Genomic DNA, 13647 nt, shown 5'->3' on the forward strand with positions numbered 1-13647 from the left:
TTGGCGTAGAACATTAGTTCTATGTCAATCAGTCAATGGAAACACCTGTGTTGGTCCTCAACATGGCCGCTGTAGGACTACAAATGAAACCCATGAATTATAGGAGGCCGCTCAATTTAGAGGAGGCGTCGTTTCCTTTATCCCTGATTGATGTGGTCTGACAAGTACTATGTAAACTGTACTGTATGTAACAATGTTCTGCCTTATAGGCACTTAACTGGCTGTTTTGCTATTGTCTGACTGCACTGGCTGTGTTTATGTCTTTTGTACGGGTCCACGTCAATATGCCGATGGGCGGGTATGCCGACGACCTAAACCTAACCTTAACCCTAGCCCTAACCTCAGTAAAACTAACGCTGGTGAGCAGCTAACCTGCCGATGGGGGTGAGTAACTAACCTGCCGACCCTGGTGAGTAGCTAACCTGCCGACGCTGGTGAGTAGCTAACCTGCCGACGCTGGTGAGTAGCTAACGTGCCGACGGTCATCCTACTCGGAACAACGGACATGCGGAACAATGAGTTCTTCCCTTTTGTACAAGCCAATCTCGTACTTCTGTTGATGTGGACATAAATACGTATTTTAAATGTGTGTGTGTGCACATGAGAGAGAAGGAGAATGCATGGGTGAAAGTTTTCCTGCACAGTGGATCTGTTCAGTCAGAAGTTATATAGTGTCCACATGGAGGTCTGTGTGCAGAATTTAAGCATTATACTGTAGGTATAGAAATTAAATTCAGATACAGGATCATACTAAAAACATCAGGCTTGTGTGAAGGTAGATTTAAGGCTGGACGAAGGCTGGACATCCGAAACGTTTGTTCTTGAAATAAAGCATGTAAAGATACAATAAACTTTTGCCTGTATATTTTAATGATAAGCGGATACAGCACCAGAGAAGTCAGAGTTCGGTGGTAACGAAAAAAAGAGGCAGATTTGAGAACATCGAAACATTCGTTTGCATTGTATGTCATGTCAAGTGTGTGGCATGCATGGATTCTGGATTCGCAAGATGCTTTATCACCTTCATGTGTTGTGTACACTGTGTTTTAGAGTGCATATTTGTTCACCCTTCATTATAAGATACACCTGGAGAATAGTGATAGAATATTTAAGCACATTTTCAAAACAACTATTGTCATCAACAACTACATTCCAAGTTGTCAGGCGACAACATACTTGGACATCCGTTAAAGGCAGAAATTGTAGGCTAAATGTAAACACAGCTTTTGTGCCATGCATGCTACGCTCCACTTCAGCCTGCATATGCTGGTCAGCGTTTCAGTACCTAATAACAGCACAAGCTGTTTCAATCTAAAGGTATGGCCAACTACAGCAGATTTTCCAAAGTATGCATGTATACCCTAAAGCGTGTTTCTGTGTGTGTGAGTGAGTGAGAGAGAGACAGAGAGAGAGAGAGACAGATCTACCATCTGGTACACTGTGTCTTATCTTACCAGAGTGTTATATCTGCCAAGAGACCTTAAAATGTGTGTACACTTATTATATGCTATATGGCTGTGATGGCAAATGTATGTTTTGGGTGTAACAAATTAACATTTTGAAGGGACTATGAGCCCAGGGCTGACAATGGAACAGAACACATGTGAAACCAGGTTAAGGTGGGTGTAATGCAGGGTATTTATATTAATGAATATTGAGGTCAGAGCGTAGGGATTAAAGGAATTAAGACAAGTCAATGTGATGTGCTCCTATGCATAGTAACACAAAACAAACAAAGGGTTTTGTGTGCATGCATCCAAATGTTGATTTCCTTTCTGTCCAGTGAAGAGAGAAAAAAAAGAAACCGTCTGATATGTACTCAAGGGAGTTGCTTGCTGTCTCATCTTGTGTCCCACTTTCTGTCTCTTTCCCCGCCAACGTGTCTGTCTTTTATCATCTCTCGCTGTCCTGAAAATGACTGCCGGAGAGGTGTTGCCGTTTATAGCCTAAAATATATTTAAACTTTGAAGATTTCGCTTGAAATAGCCTTAAAAGAAAGATGGTTGAAGGCAGCAAGCGTGACTAAAACCTTGTATTCACTTTAAGTTAAATAGGAGCTGGATGAGAGCAGTGTTGCCAGATTTTATGACAGAAATAAGCAACCAGGTCTACAAAAACGATGTGACTGCAGGCCACACAACCACTGTATTCTTACATTTTTATCCCACGATTTTTGTAACCCATTTTTTTCACCCAGTGTCCATTTTCTAATTTCATCCTGGGCGCCACACTCCCAACAGACTGACCTCATGTTTCCTTCTATGCATGAGGAGTCCAAGCCGGTGTTTTTCACCTGACAGGGGGGAGAATCCCTGGCTGGACGTATTGCATTGAAGGAACACGTTATTCCAAACAGTTCCTCTTAAAATTGCCAAATAGAAGGCACAAATATTTAGTTTCCATACAATCAATTATTTGCATTGCAAAACGATTCGATACCAATTCCCGCATTTAAAACGAGATACGATACAAAGCTAAAGTGGTACGATATTTTGCTTTTGCAAACGATAAAGTAGATCATTGCAAATTATTATTTTTCGATTCAGTTACTATATCGTTACACCCCTAGAGGGTACCTATACCCAAGGAGACACAAGGAGAACATGAAAACTCCACACAGAAAAGCCCTTTTGGAAATTACAAGCTTACAATGTGTCACAATGTGATGCATTGCGAGCTTGTAAATAGGCTATTTTCCCCCAAAAGTATATTAAAATGTGAATATTTGGATGAACACAAATGTGGCTCCCCTGGTACAGAACATTTTCAGATGGCGGTTAGGGAGGGACAATAATTTGGGCATCTATGATCGATGACATGAAAAATGTTGAACCGCTGGTTTAAACAACATTTAGGAAGCAAGCCCAAATAGGCAACTACACTTTAGAAACAAGCCCCCCCAAAAGAACAACCACTATTACGATGTGACTTTACAGAAAAACAAGCCCAAAGTCGCTTACAATAAGCAGATGTGGCAACACTGCATCACAGAGGTGTGATGCTGACAAGGCTCTGAAATTAATGGCATCCACCCACAGTTATAAGGTGGCAATATGACATTATTCAAGTGATCAATGTGCCTGAAGAAGCGCTCCTCACAACCAGAACTGCAGAGCTCAATATCCAGATTCCGATTGTTTTTGCATATTATGTGAAAGAAATGGCCATTTACTGTAAAATTAAGCATTTTAAGCTGTTACAGTTCTGTTGTTAACATGATTATTCGTCCAAAATGTAACTCAATTACCTTAGTCAAGGTTACTCTTTTGGGCCGAACAATTATTATTATTTTTTTAGGTTTGACAAATGTGTAATCAGTATAAAAGTAGGCAAATGATTCAAACATCTTATTTGGTCAGCTACAGGCCTGCCTTCCTTTTCTTAGTTACACGAAGGGTTAACCAGAACAATGGGTTGTACATCCCATCCATGTGCTCACAGAGGCACAATAACACCACAGAGGCAAAAAGATGATCTAACAATACACACGCGGTGAGCAACACACACATGAAGAATAATAACTTATTATCAATTATCAGGATTGCAATATTATGCAAAAAAAAACAACAATCAGGATTATAATTTCAGTCATAATCATGCAGCCCATACCTCACTTAGTATTCCATATTCTACAGTACTGCACATCTACACTCTATCTTACTTTTTCCATATGACTATTCTAATTTATTATTCTACTTAAAGTGTGTTCTATGGTATAACAGCTGCCTCCACCCCTTCCACTGATCATCCCAGTGCTTTAGCTATTGATCTGTTTGTTTAGCTAGCTGACAACTAAATCAATGAAGCTGTGGAACATTGGAACCTTGTGCATGCTAAGAACCACCCAAAACGGGGGCAATCTGACTTGCTCAGCTAGCTACATGTGGCCATCAGACATTATTGGACAGTTGGATATAGCAAATTGAGAGGCATATATAGTATAGGTTAGGTGAGGGATAATAGTTAAGTAATTTGTGTAGGTCTAGCAGGTATAGCCTTGGTTTAAAACTCTCATGTGATAGTCTTGATCCAAGGTAGCAGGCAGCTTTTCGCAGAAGACCATTAATATTAATGTAGACATCTTTTGACACCTGCCACCAAACCTTTGACAAGGTCCTCGGGGTCATGGAGTCACAACATGAATGTGACTGGTTTTTCTAATATTAATGTGATTTTTAAATGTAACAAGTAGACATAGGTTATTGAGTCTTATGTAAAATATCTCTTTGTTCTATTGGTAAACAAGTTCCCACAAGAGCACAGCTCATATACTGTCTGTAGGCACTAGGCAGGCTAAAATTGCAACAACAAAACAGAGAGAGAGAGAGAGAGAGAGAGAGAGAGAGAGAGAGAGAGAGAGAGAGAGAGAGAGAGAGAGACAGACAGGGAGACAGACAGGGAGAGAGAGAGAGAGAGAGAGAGAGAGAGAGAGAGAGAGAGAGAGAGAGAGAGAGAGAGAGAGAGAGAGAGAGAGAGAGAGAGAGAGAGAGAGAGAGAGAAATAAAGAACAGCATTCCTATGCATCGACGCTAATCACTATTGATCGATATCCAATAAACTGGAGGCAACTGTTCTGTCTAGTGCGCATGTCGATGCAATTTGCTTTAATTACAGTTTCACTGTGACATGCAACCCCCCGAAACCTTGAATAATTAACCATCGTGGTTGCGTAATCACAGAGCATAAAGAACCACAAATGGGCAGCAGCCCCACATGCTGTTGTGAGGTATAGGCTATAATAGAGCTCCTTATGCCAGATACTTTTATGAACGTGCATGATGTACGGCCGCATTAGACATAAAATAACTGATAATAATATATGATATTCCCCGGTATAATCAGTCAACTGGAGTCAGTTGTTCCGATCTCACTGTGACATGTTGGTCCAAATTGTTTATAGGCTAACCCTCCAAATATTTAAACATAGCCTTGGATCAAGACTGTCCCATATGTATTTTATCGAGTCTGACTTTCGTACGTGAAAGCAAAAGTCAGACTCGACAGGCAGCCTATTTATGATAGGCTAGTCTTATGATCCAAGAAGACTATAAACAATAGGAATCCGGTCACGGCGACACTTTGATCAGTTTGTGCGACAAATGGGCCTCTCCATTATAGTTGTTTATAACAATAATCTGAACGTCCCATTTCAGGCGCCCAAACAAAAGTAGTGGTCTGTTATCTTAGGTCTAAGCTATGTCTTCTATGACCATTTTCATAAAAGCAGCTAAAAAAAAGCCCAAGGCAGATCAAAAGGTTGTGCCTTGTGTACCTAAAGTGTAAGTGCAAAAGATCGCCGAGAAACAAACAAACACCAAACAAGTTTTGTTATCCAACAACAGCAACAACAATAACAACAACAGTCGGCGAGTTGGTGTTCGGGTTAAGCTATGCTAAAAACACCAACTTCACTGAAGCAGTAGTTCCGATCGAGTCTCTATTACAAACGTGTAATAACAGAAAGAACACAGAGCAGAATATACAAAAGTCCCGTGGGTAATGGACGGTGGTAGTATGCGTCAACAAACTTGAGTTAGTTGAGTTTTTACTCAACGAAAAACACATTAGCGTGAAGTTATGTCCCTCACAACAATTAATAGACATCATCCACATTGTGTGAGTGAGTGTGAGTGAGTGAGTGTGTGCCTCCCTCCCGGCAGTGCTGACTGACCACATTTAAACACATATATCAATGTATGTAATTCATACTCACATAACGTGCTTTGTAAGTGTAAAAGTTAAATCCAACCAGGGTAAAGGACCGGCTCAGTTGGTGAAAACATCTCTCAGTACTTTAAAGTCCGCCTGTCTTTTTTATTCCAACCTGTCTGACTGGTTCCAGACGAAAAGCTGAGGATTGTACCAAGCGTTGCCAGATTATGCGAGAGAAACAAGCAACCGGGTCAGTAGGCTACGTTGATTGTCTATTTGAAAATTGATTGATTGATTGATTGATTGAATACTTTGAGACAGAAATGCAAACAGCACGAGTAGCCTACAGTAGGCTATACAGTCATACATTGGTCTAAAAGGATAACCCAAAAAAGTAATTGTCAGAGGTTAACTCCCAATGCACAGATGATGCATTGTGAGATGCATTTACATAATTTTGTGTACATATTTTTTATTTCTGATTTGTTTACTGTACATATTTTTTCCTGATGTTTTGCATGGTCGGCTATTGTTATTCGTCTATAATCTTTCACGGTTCAATGAATTGAGTACAAAGGACCCCAATGGAAACAATTAAGACAGCTTTCTTTGGTTTAAAAAAATAAAATACTTTAAAGCAGACCTTGCATTGAACCGTAGCCTTACTTTCGAATTGAACTTTTGAATTGAATCAATCGAAAGTGAGCTTGTCTGCTACTTTCAAAAGAAAGTCTTGGAAAAAATGAAACATGGGTTAGGGTTAGCCTTTGAACTTGTGTTTAAACCATAGAGCTATAATAATAAGGTTTAAACATTTTAACAATACAAATCTGGTAGGCTATAGGCCCGGCCCCTGGCTCAAGCAAGCAACTAACTAACTTTAGAAACAAGCACCCCCAAAAAACGTAAGCAACTTTACAGAAAAACAAGCTCAAGGTCGCTTAAAATAAGCAGCCTTGGCAACACTGAATTGTACAAGAATCAACAACCAGTGGCTTTTCATTTACACGTGATTGACGTCTCACTTTAACCAATGGGTTTTGCAGACCTGACCGTGACGCTGAGTTCTCTTGAAAAACAGGCGGGGTTCCGACTGCCTAATTTATGTTCCGTCGCACGAGGACGGTGTCGCGCGCCGAAAATAGCCGACGTACAAGCTCACAAAGCATCGCATCCGCGATGAGTTGTGAGCTTATAGGTCGCCTATTTCCGAAAGACTTGTTTTTTCTTTTATCACTGTTCGACGCTTAGATCCGGTCTAAAGCCCGCCTACTGTATCCGGTCATTTCTACGCACACAAACCATAGAAACATACGTGCACAGACAGACTGGCCGTTTCCGCATTCGCTCTCAACCGGATATGCAAACGGCAAGGCTAATATTGATCCCAGATTGATTGACAGATTGATTTTGACATTGCTTTGGCAATGTTAACGTATGTTTTCTCATGCCAATAAAGCTCATTTATTGAATTTAGCCTACTTTATTAGAAGTTCACGTAGGAAAAGTACAGTCTACCCAAAGAAAGCAATGGCTTGTGTTTACAATGGGGTCCTTTTGTACTGTGAGTTTAGGGACAGTCCTTATTGATGGTGGCAGAGAAAACAATAAAACAATCAATTATCTATATAATAGATAGCCTACTCTACAGTACACAAAAGAGGGGGGGAGTAAAATATAGGCCTACATGTAGCTTTTCTTTGTTTTCATGACAACACAAACCACTGTCATTTCAGACAGATTATGTAGCCTATTAATGTGAATGTATCTGCCACATTAACATAAAAGTAATATCCTACTTTAATTAGTGTAATAATGAAACTTTCATTATAAAACCAACATTGCCACCTTCTGTTAATAAGGTAAGTAACCCCCCTGCACAAAAATGGTAGCAATCTAGACCCTGGCAACTATCGCCCATTTCAATTCTTAGTTCCATCTCAAAAGTCATGGAAAAATAGAAATCTGAAATCTGGCTTCAGAGAATCCTATTCCACTGACAAATGCCTTCTCTGTTTGAACGACCACATCAAACATGAGGTGGACTTGGACAAAATTGTGGCATCATGGTCATGCTGGACCCCCAGAAGGCATTTGACACTGTAAATCACTCTAATTTGATTGATAAAGCAGTCAGTCTTAATAGCACAGGAGTGAGTTGGATGCAATCTTACCTGGACGGGAGAGAACAGGTGGTGGAGGTGAATGGAACCCTGTCGCGTCGCCCCTTCGGGTTAAATTAGTTCTCCTGCTATGCTGCAAAAATCTGGAATGCCCTATCAACTGCCTTAAAGGAGTGTAAATCCCTACCCTCCTTCAAAACCGCTCTGAAAAGTCACTTACAGGTGCAAGTCAAAACTGGTAAAAAAGACAAAGCTTACCTCCCCCTGACCTTTTTACTGTAAATGCCATATCTTTTTTTTATTCTGTTTTACGACTATCTTATGATGATTTTTTCCTTTTTTTCATTTAAATTTTATGTTGTATGAATTGAGTACAAAGGGACCCCAATGCAAACAAGCCTAACCGCTTTCCTGCGGTCAACTAATTTTAGTTAGTTAGTTTAATGTATCAGTGAACTACTGTCCAGTACTCTTTCATATCAAACTTCTAATAAAGTATTACATTAATCAATCAACCATGCACACTCAGCCTTAAAAAAAACAAAAAAACATAAATCTTCTCTTTTGGGGAACCACTGGTGTATTTTGGTGTTATCATCTTTGGCAGTGCTGCTAATGAAATACATGACTGAATAATGCCATCTAGTGACTAAGTTGGGATACAGATGAGATCAAACTCACATGATTCTGCCTACAGTGCAACATGGATGGGATTTGACAGTTGACATTGAATCCACCATAACAATATGGGGCCATTTGACAACTACATTTTTACAGTTAACCACATAAGCCTTATAAAACAAATGGTTGTGAGAGCTATTTTTTCTAATTTGAAAAAGTCTATAGCCCTATACTACCACTCCTTTTTTCCCTCAACACCAAATCTCTTTGCTGAAAATAGACGATCTACAAGTTGTAATTCTGATTAAGAGAAAACAATATTCCTTGAGTTGGATTGCTGGTCCTCGAGAGTCTAGTCCACTGGTCTCATGACAGATGACTTCCACATGAGTTGTTTACTCCCAGCTTTCATCATGACCCAACCGTGTGATTTACTGACCTATAGAAAATGACCTCCAGTTTCTATAGCCTAGCCATGTATGCCCAGGGGTATTACTTACTTATGGGTGGTTTGAATGCATATTGCATGTAAAGGGATTACTGATGGGTAAAGAGATTGGTCACAGTCACCCATTACTGTTATGATGCTGCATATTATGCTTATATGCTATAATAAGCACTGACCTTTATTTGATTCTCTGAGTTTACTTTAATTCTCAGAAAGGAAACCGTGAAACCATACAGCTGGTGTCTTTAAACCGAGCAGAAAGACCATGTTTCAAAAACAAAAGAAAACAACACATGGGTACCCGAAGCTAGATAGCGCACCACCATGAGGCCGATTTGAAATATTTGTGGTGGAGTTTCATGAAAAGTTTAGCTTTTGGGGGAATGTTTTACGCAAATATGGAAATGACTGACATCATAGACGGAATGGTTAGCATAGGGAAAAGGACTGATAGAGATGTATCCATATATGGACATGAAAGGGACAAATGGTAAGACAGAATACATTTCCTAGCAGATTCCTTGTGACTTGCGTCAGGGCAACCACACTCGCATCTTTCTAGTTTCCTCTAACATTGTCACCCACTTTGACTGTGAAGCCATTGGCCTTGCAGAGGACCCAAAGAGAAGAGTGCTGACATGCTGTTGACATCCTACAAGAAGGTCAGTTTGAGTGACCATTATGCTATAGGCCTACGTAATGACTTCATCACGCAGTAGCATCACAATGTCGTCATCACAACCATGTCCTTTAAAATCAATTGTCAAATAAATAAAGCTTATTTCAGCACTTATCGCCAACAATTCTGACTGAATGAAGTAAATTTCCGTGAAAACTAGTTGTCAATACGCTGAACAGATTGCTGTGTAGAACTGCAGATTACCAGAACCAGCCTGGACGGTGATTGCGCTGGTGATCGAATTACTAAACAGTCACCGGCTTCCATGATTGGCCAAACCATCGGCTTTGTGTATTGGTCAAACTTTGTTGGCGTGCACAATAGGAACGATTAGCTTGAGACTTGATAAATCGAGCTTGATCTGCAGCGCTGAGAAATGTTCTGCTGGACGGTACATGTGCAGGGAGGTCCAAAAGGATACCGTCATGCTGCTGTTTCAGTGGGACACGAGGTCTACACCTTCGGAGGGTACGGATACAATGACGCCGGGATTAATGTGCACATCTTCAACTCCATGTCCTTGCGCTGGATGAAGTTGCCCCCTGCAGTTACACCTGGAAGAGGAGGAGAGATCCCCTCCATGTGCTGGGGCCACACAGCTGTGCTAATAGAATACATCATCTACCTCTGGGGAGGGTTGCCTTACTGCAATGTGTTGTATGCTTTCGACGTCGACACCCGCAGTTGGTTCCAACCCAAGATCTCTGGAGCTGTTCCAGAGGCCAGGTTCAACCACTCAGCCTGTGTCTTGGGGACGGCCATGTATATCTATGGAGGAAAGAAGCTGACTGGATACTCTAGTGACATCTACAAGTTGGACACCGCCACAATCGTTTGGTCTTTAATTAACATCAGAGGAACGCCGCCACTTGGTTCGTCATGTCATTCTGCCACAATCATCGGGACAAAGATGTTTGTGTTTGGGGGCAAGGGGTTCTACCACAACAACACCAGAGTTTTTGACACAGAGAACAACTGCTGGCTGAGCATGCCTTCTGAACAGCTCCTTCCAGAAAGACGTAACGCTCATTCAGCTTTTGCCTACAAAGGAGAGCTGTACATATTTGGTGGTGAACACTGTGACCAGTTTGGTGGCAATCACCGGGTCTTCAATGATCTGTGGAAATTGAATCCAGAGACCTTTTCCTGGAAGAAGGTTGAGCCCAAGGGGAAAGGACCTTTACTAATGAATGGTATGTGCTGTTGTATGGCGGGAGATCGTATCGTCGTCTTTGGAGAAGACGACACACCTGATGACCTGTACATATTAGACTTGAGCCCAAGTATAAAGACATTATGCAAGCTAGCAATTATTCAGTATAGTCTGAAGTTTTAGGGACTCCCACACATCATCATCATGGAAGATCTAGGGAGGCGGAGATGTCCACGTCTGCTGCTGGCACGTTGGTGATGAGGCCTATACGTGACAGGAAAACTCGGCCACAACCGCTGCAGGGAAACAAATTCTCAGATGTTTGTGCTGCGTTCACGTTCTTTTTCTTTTTTTTGAAGCGGTGAAAGCCGCTTCCAAGGAGTGCCTTTGTGTGTATCGTGCGTCCAGACTTGAGGATTGGTCAAGCTTCACATGACAATTTGGCCCTCCTGATAAAATCATTCATTCATTCAGAATTCATAAAGATATAGAACTAAAGCACATAGAAAGTAGAATGTATTATATCTAGAACACAGATTTCATAGCTCTAGAACACATAGAATAAAAGTTCACCGCTTCACTTCGAACCGAGGTTTGATTTTTTATGACCACTGCTGGTCATCAAATTATTGGCTTAGGAATGCGACAAAAACAAAAAAATATCCATGAACTCAAGTCTCCATGGGGTGAGAAATCGATAGAAAAAAAGTATATTTTGGCGTGAACTATCCCTTTAATAACAATTCCTCTTGTTTTGTACCTGCACGAAATTAGCATCATTTAATTTCTGCTTGTGATCAGACTCAGTTAGATGTTGATGTTCCATATTTATAATAATTGTAGCTATTGTTTAACAGTGAATAATAATACAATGGTCTAGGCATATTTGAAGCATATACACATCTTTATACAACGTTTTTCCCTCCCTGGGAAGTAGGCTAATAATGGTATTTAGTGAGATGTTTTATAAATCAGTGTTTCACGAACCTTTCCGCTAATTCAAAATACATTGTGAATTAAATACTTAAGCCCTACTTAATAATAGTGCAAAAAGAAAAGAAAATACAAATTAAATAAAGCTGCAACACAGGTTTGCAACTAAATAATTAGGTCAGAGAGGATCTGAAATATCTTTTTGGTTCTGGATGTTTTTTTTTTTTTTTTACTTTTTGATCAAAGATTTATATTTTTCTTTCTTTTTTAAATATTTTGAAATCATAATTTTATCACAACCCATAAAAATGATCCCTACCCAGTGTTTGGGAACTATTGTTGTAAATGATATAAGCAGCAGAATAATATAATGCAGAAACTAAAGCCTACATTTCAATTGTTTTAGGGGTGGGGGCGTTAAGGGACCTGGGTATTGGATAGGGGGATGCTGGCCTAAAGGAAATGCTGATCTGCATGCTCAAAACATGTCGGGAAATGATTTGTAGATCAGCTATTTTCACAATTTCTGATTATTTCTTTCTTTTGGGAAATATTCAATGATTTTAATGACATTTGCCCAAATTCAGGACGGTGGTTAAGAGAAGAGAGACATACTGTATATAGACTGCCAGACAGACAACACTGCGAAGCAGTGCTAAATGGGCTATAATTAACTACAAATGAGCGGTCACAGGGTCAGACCCCATAATCAGCAGTGTGACAGTAAGCACAGTCCTGGCATGGTGCACATAAATGTATAGCTGCTTCAGCTGTTCTCACATCCAGAGGCGTCACAAGGGGGGGGAAAGTGGGAGTGAGTTACTTGGGCCCAAGGTGGAGGGGCCTGGAATTATTTTATACTTTAGCTATTGAAAAATAGCAGATATGCAAGCTCACAGCGCGGCACCGAGTGCCGCGCTGCAAGCTTGTACTGTAGATCTGTTATTTTTGAAAAGTAATGAAAATGTGTGCAAATCTTTATATGTATTTTTTAAGCAATTATTTGTAACTATATTTTGAGATGGGGGCCAAATACATATAATTTTGGGGGTCCTTCACATGAAAAAGTTTGAGCACCGCTGACATAGAAACATAGGTTTTTCAAAAAACCTTAGAAGGATTTGAAATATTCAAAGACTTGCAAAAATATTCACGATCTTTCAAAAATAGCAGATCTACAAGCTCGCAGCGCGGCACTGGTGCCGTGCTGTGAGCTTGTATATCTGCTATTTTTCAATAGTTAAAGCACCCAGGGCCCAGAATTTGGTGCGACACACCTGTCTTCCTCCTCCGCATGTGTGTTCTTCTCCTCCTCCCTCTGGTCCAATCCACAGCCATGATCTGGGCTTGTTCTTAACACTTTATTACGTTTCATTCACAGATATGATGACGGCTAAATATGGGTCCACACCGAAAGGTCCATGTATATAACTGGCACTGATAACTGACGACTTGAGTCCAAGAATGTGATGGTGTGTACCGACTAACGGCTGGTACTGCCAGGCCAAAGTATTAGTATTAAAGTATTAGTAAAGTGTAACTTTAGTCTTCTACCCAGGATTCGTGACCGGTTTCCTGTGCAGGAGCTGAAACTTCAATTCATAGTAGACTTCAACATTGAGCTAATAGAGCCTGCTTGCTTGCTCAGGGGATACATTTTATCTTGACCATCAGGACCAACATTCATGTCAGATCCTGTGTCTACGTTAGACATGACCTTTGACACGATTTAAATGTTTCAATAGAAGAGCAGGGAGAGGAAAAAAAATACCACCACCTCAATTGTATAAGTTATGTCAACTTTGTATTCATTTATTAAGATTAAATAGTGCCACTTTAATTACATAAAAACAGCACATGTCAAGCCACACATCCTGAGACATTTATCCCTCCCATCCTGGCTCCCAAGCTGTGGAATGGCCTCACCCCCACTCTTCTACTTGTATTATCTACAATTATGTTGGTTCCTTGTACGCCAGGCCAAAAGGCATAGCAGAGACTATGTTTTCAAAACACACTTTTGGAACAAAATGCCTCA

General features: G+C 40.5%; 1 protein-coding gene across 5 annotated transcripts in view; it reads right to left on the reverse strand.

Annotated features, from left to right (window-relative positions):
* The window catches only part of enc2 (ectodermal-neural cortex 2), a 73581-nt gene extending 67750 nt beyond the window's left edge, over window positions 1-5831 (reverse strand). For 2 of the 5 annotated variants that reach the window (XM_080736046.1, XM_080736048.1), the window contains exon 1: window positions 5714-5816. The gene's annotated coding sequence lies outside the window, so the exon portion shown is untranslated. Of the gene's footprint in view, window positions 1-3609; window positions 3732-5713 lie in introns of those variants that run through there. The other 3 variants (XM_080736049.1, XM_080736050.1, XM_080736047.1) reach the window with 3 other exon arrangements.
* Window positions 5832-13647: the final 7816 nt, after the last annotated feature.

Source organism: Nannobrachium achirus (genome assembly GCF_963921795.1).
Source record: "Nannobrachium achirus genome assembly, chromosome: 11".
Classification (NCBI taxonomy): domain Eukaryota; kingdom Metazoa; phylum Chordata; class Actinopteri; order Myctophiformes; family Myctophidae; genus Nannobrachium; species Nannobrachium achirus.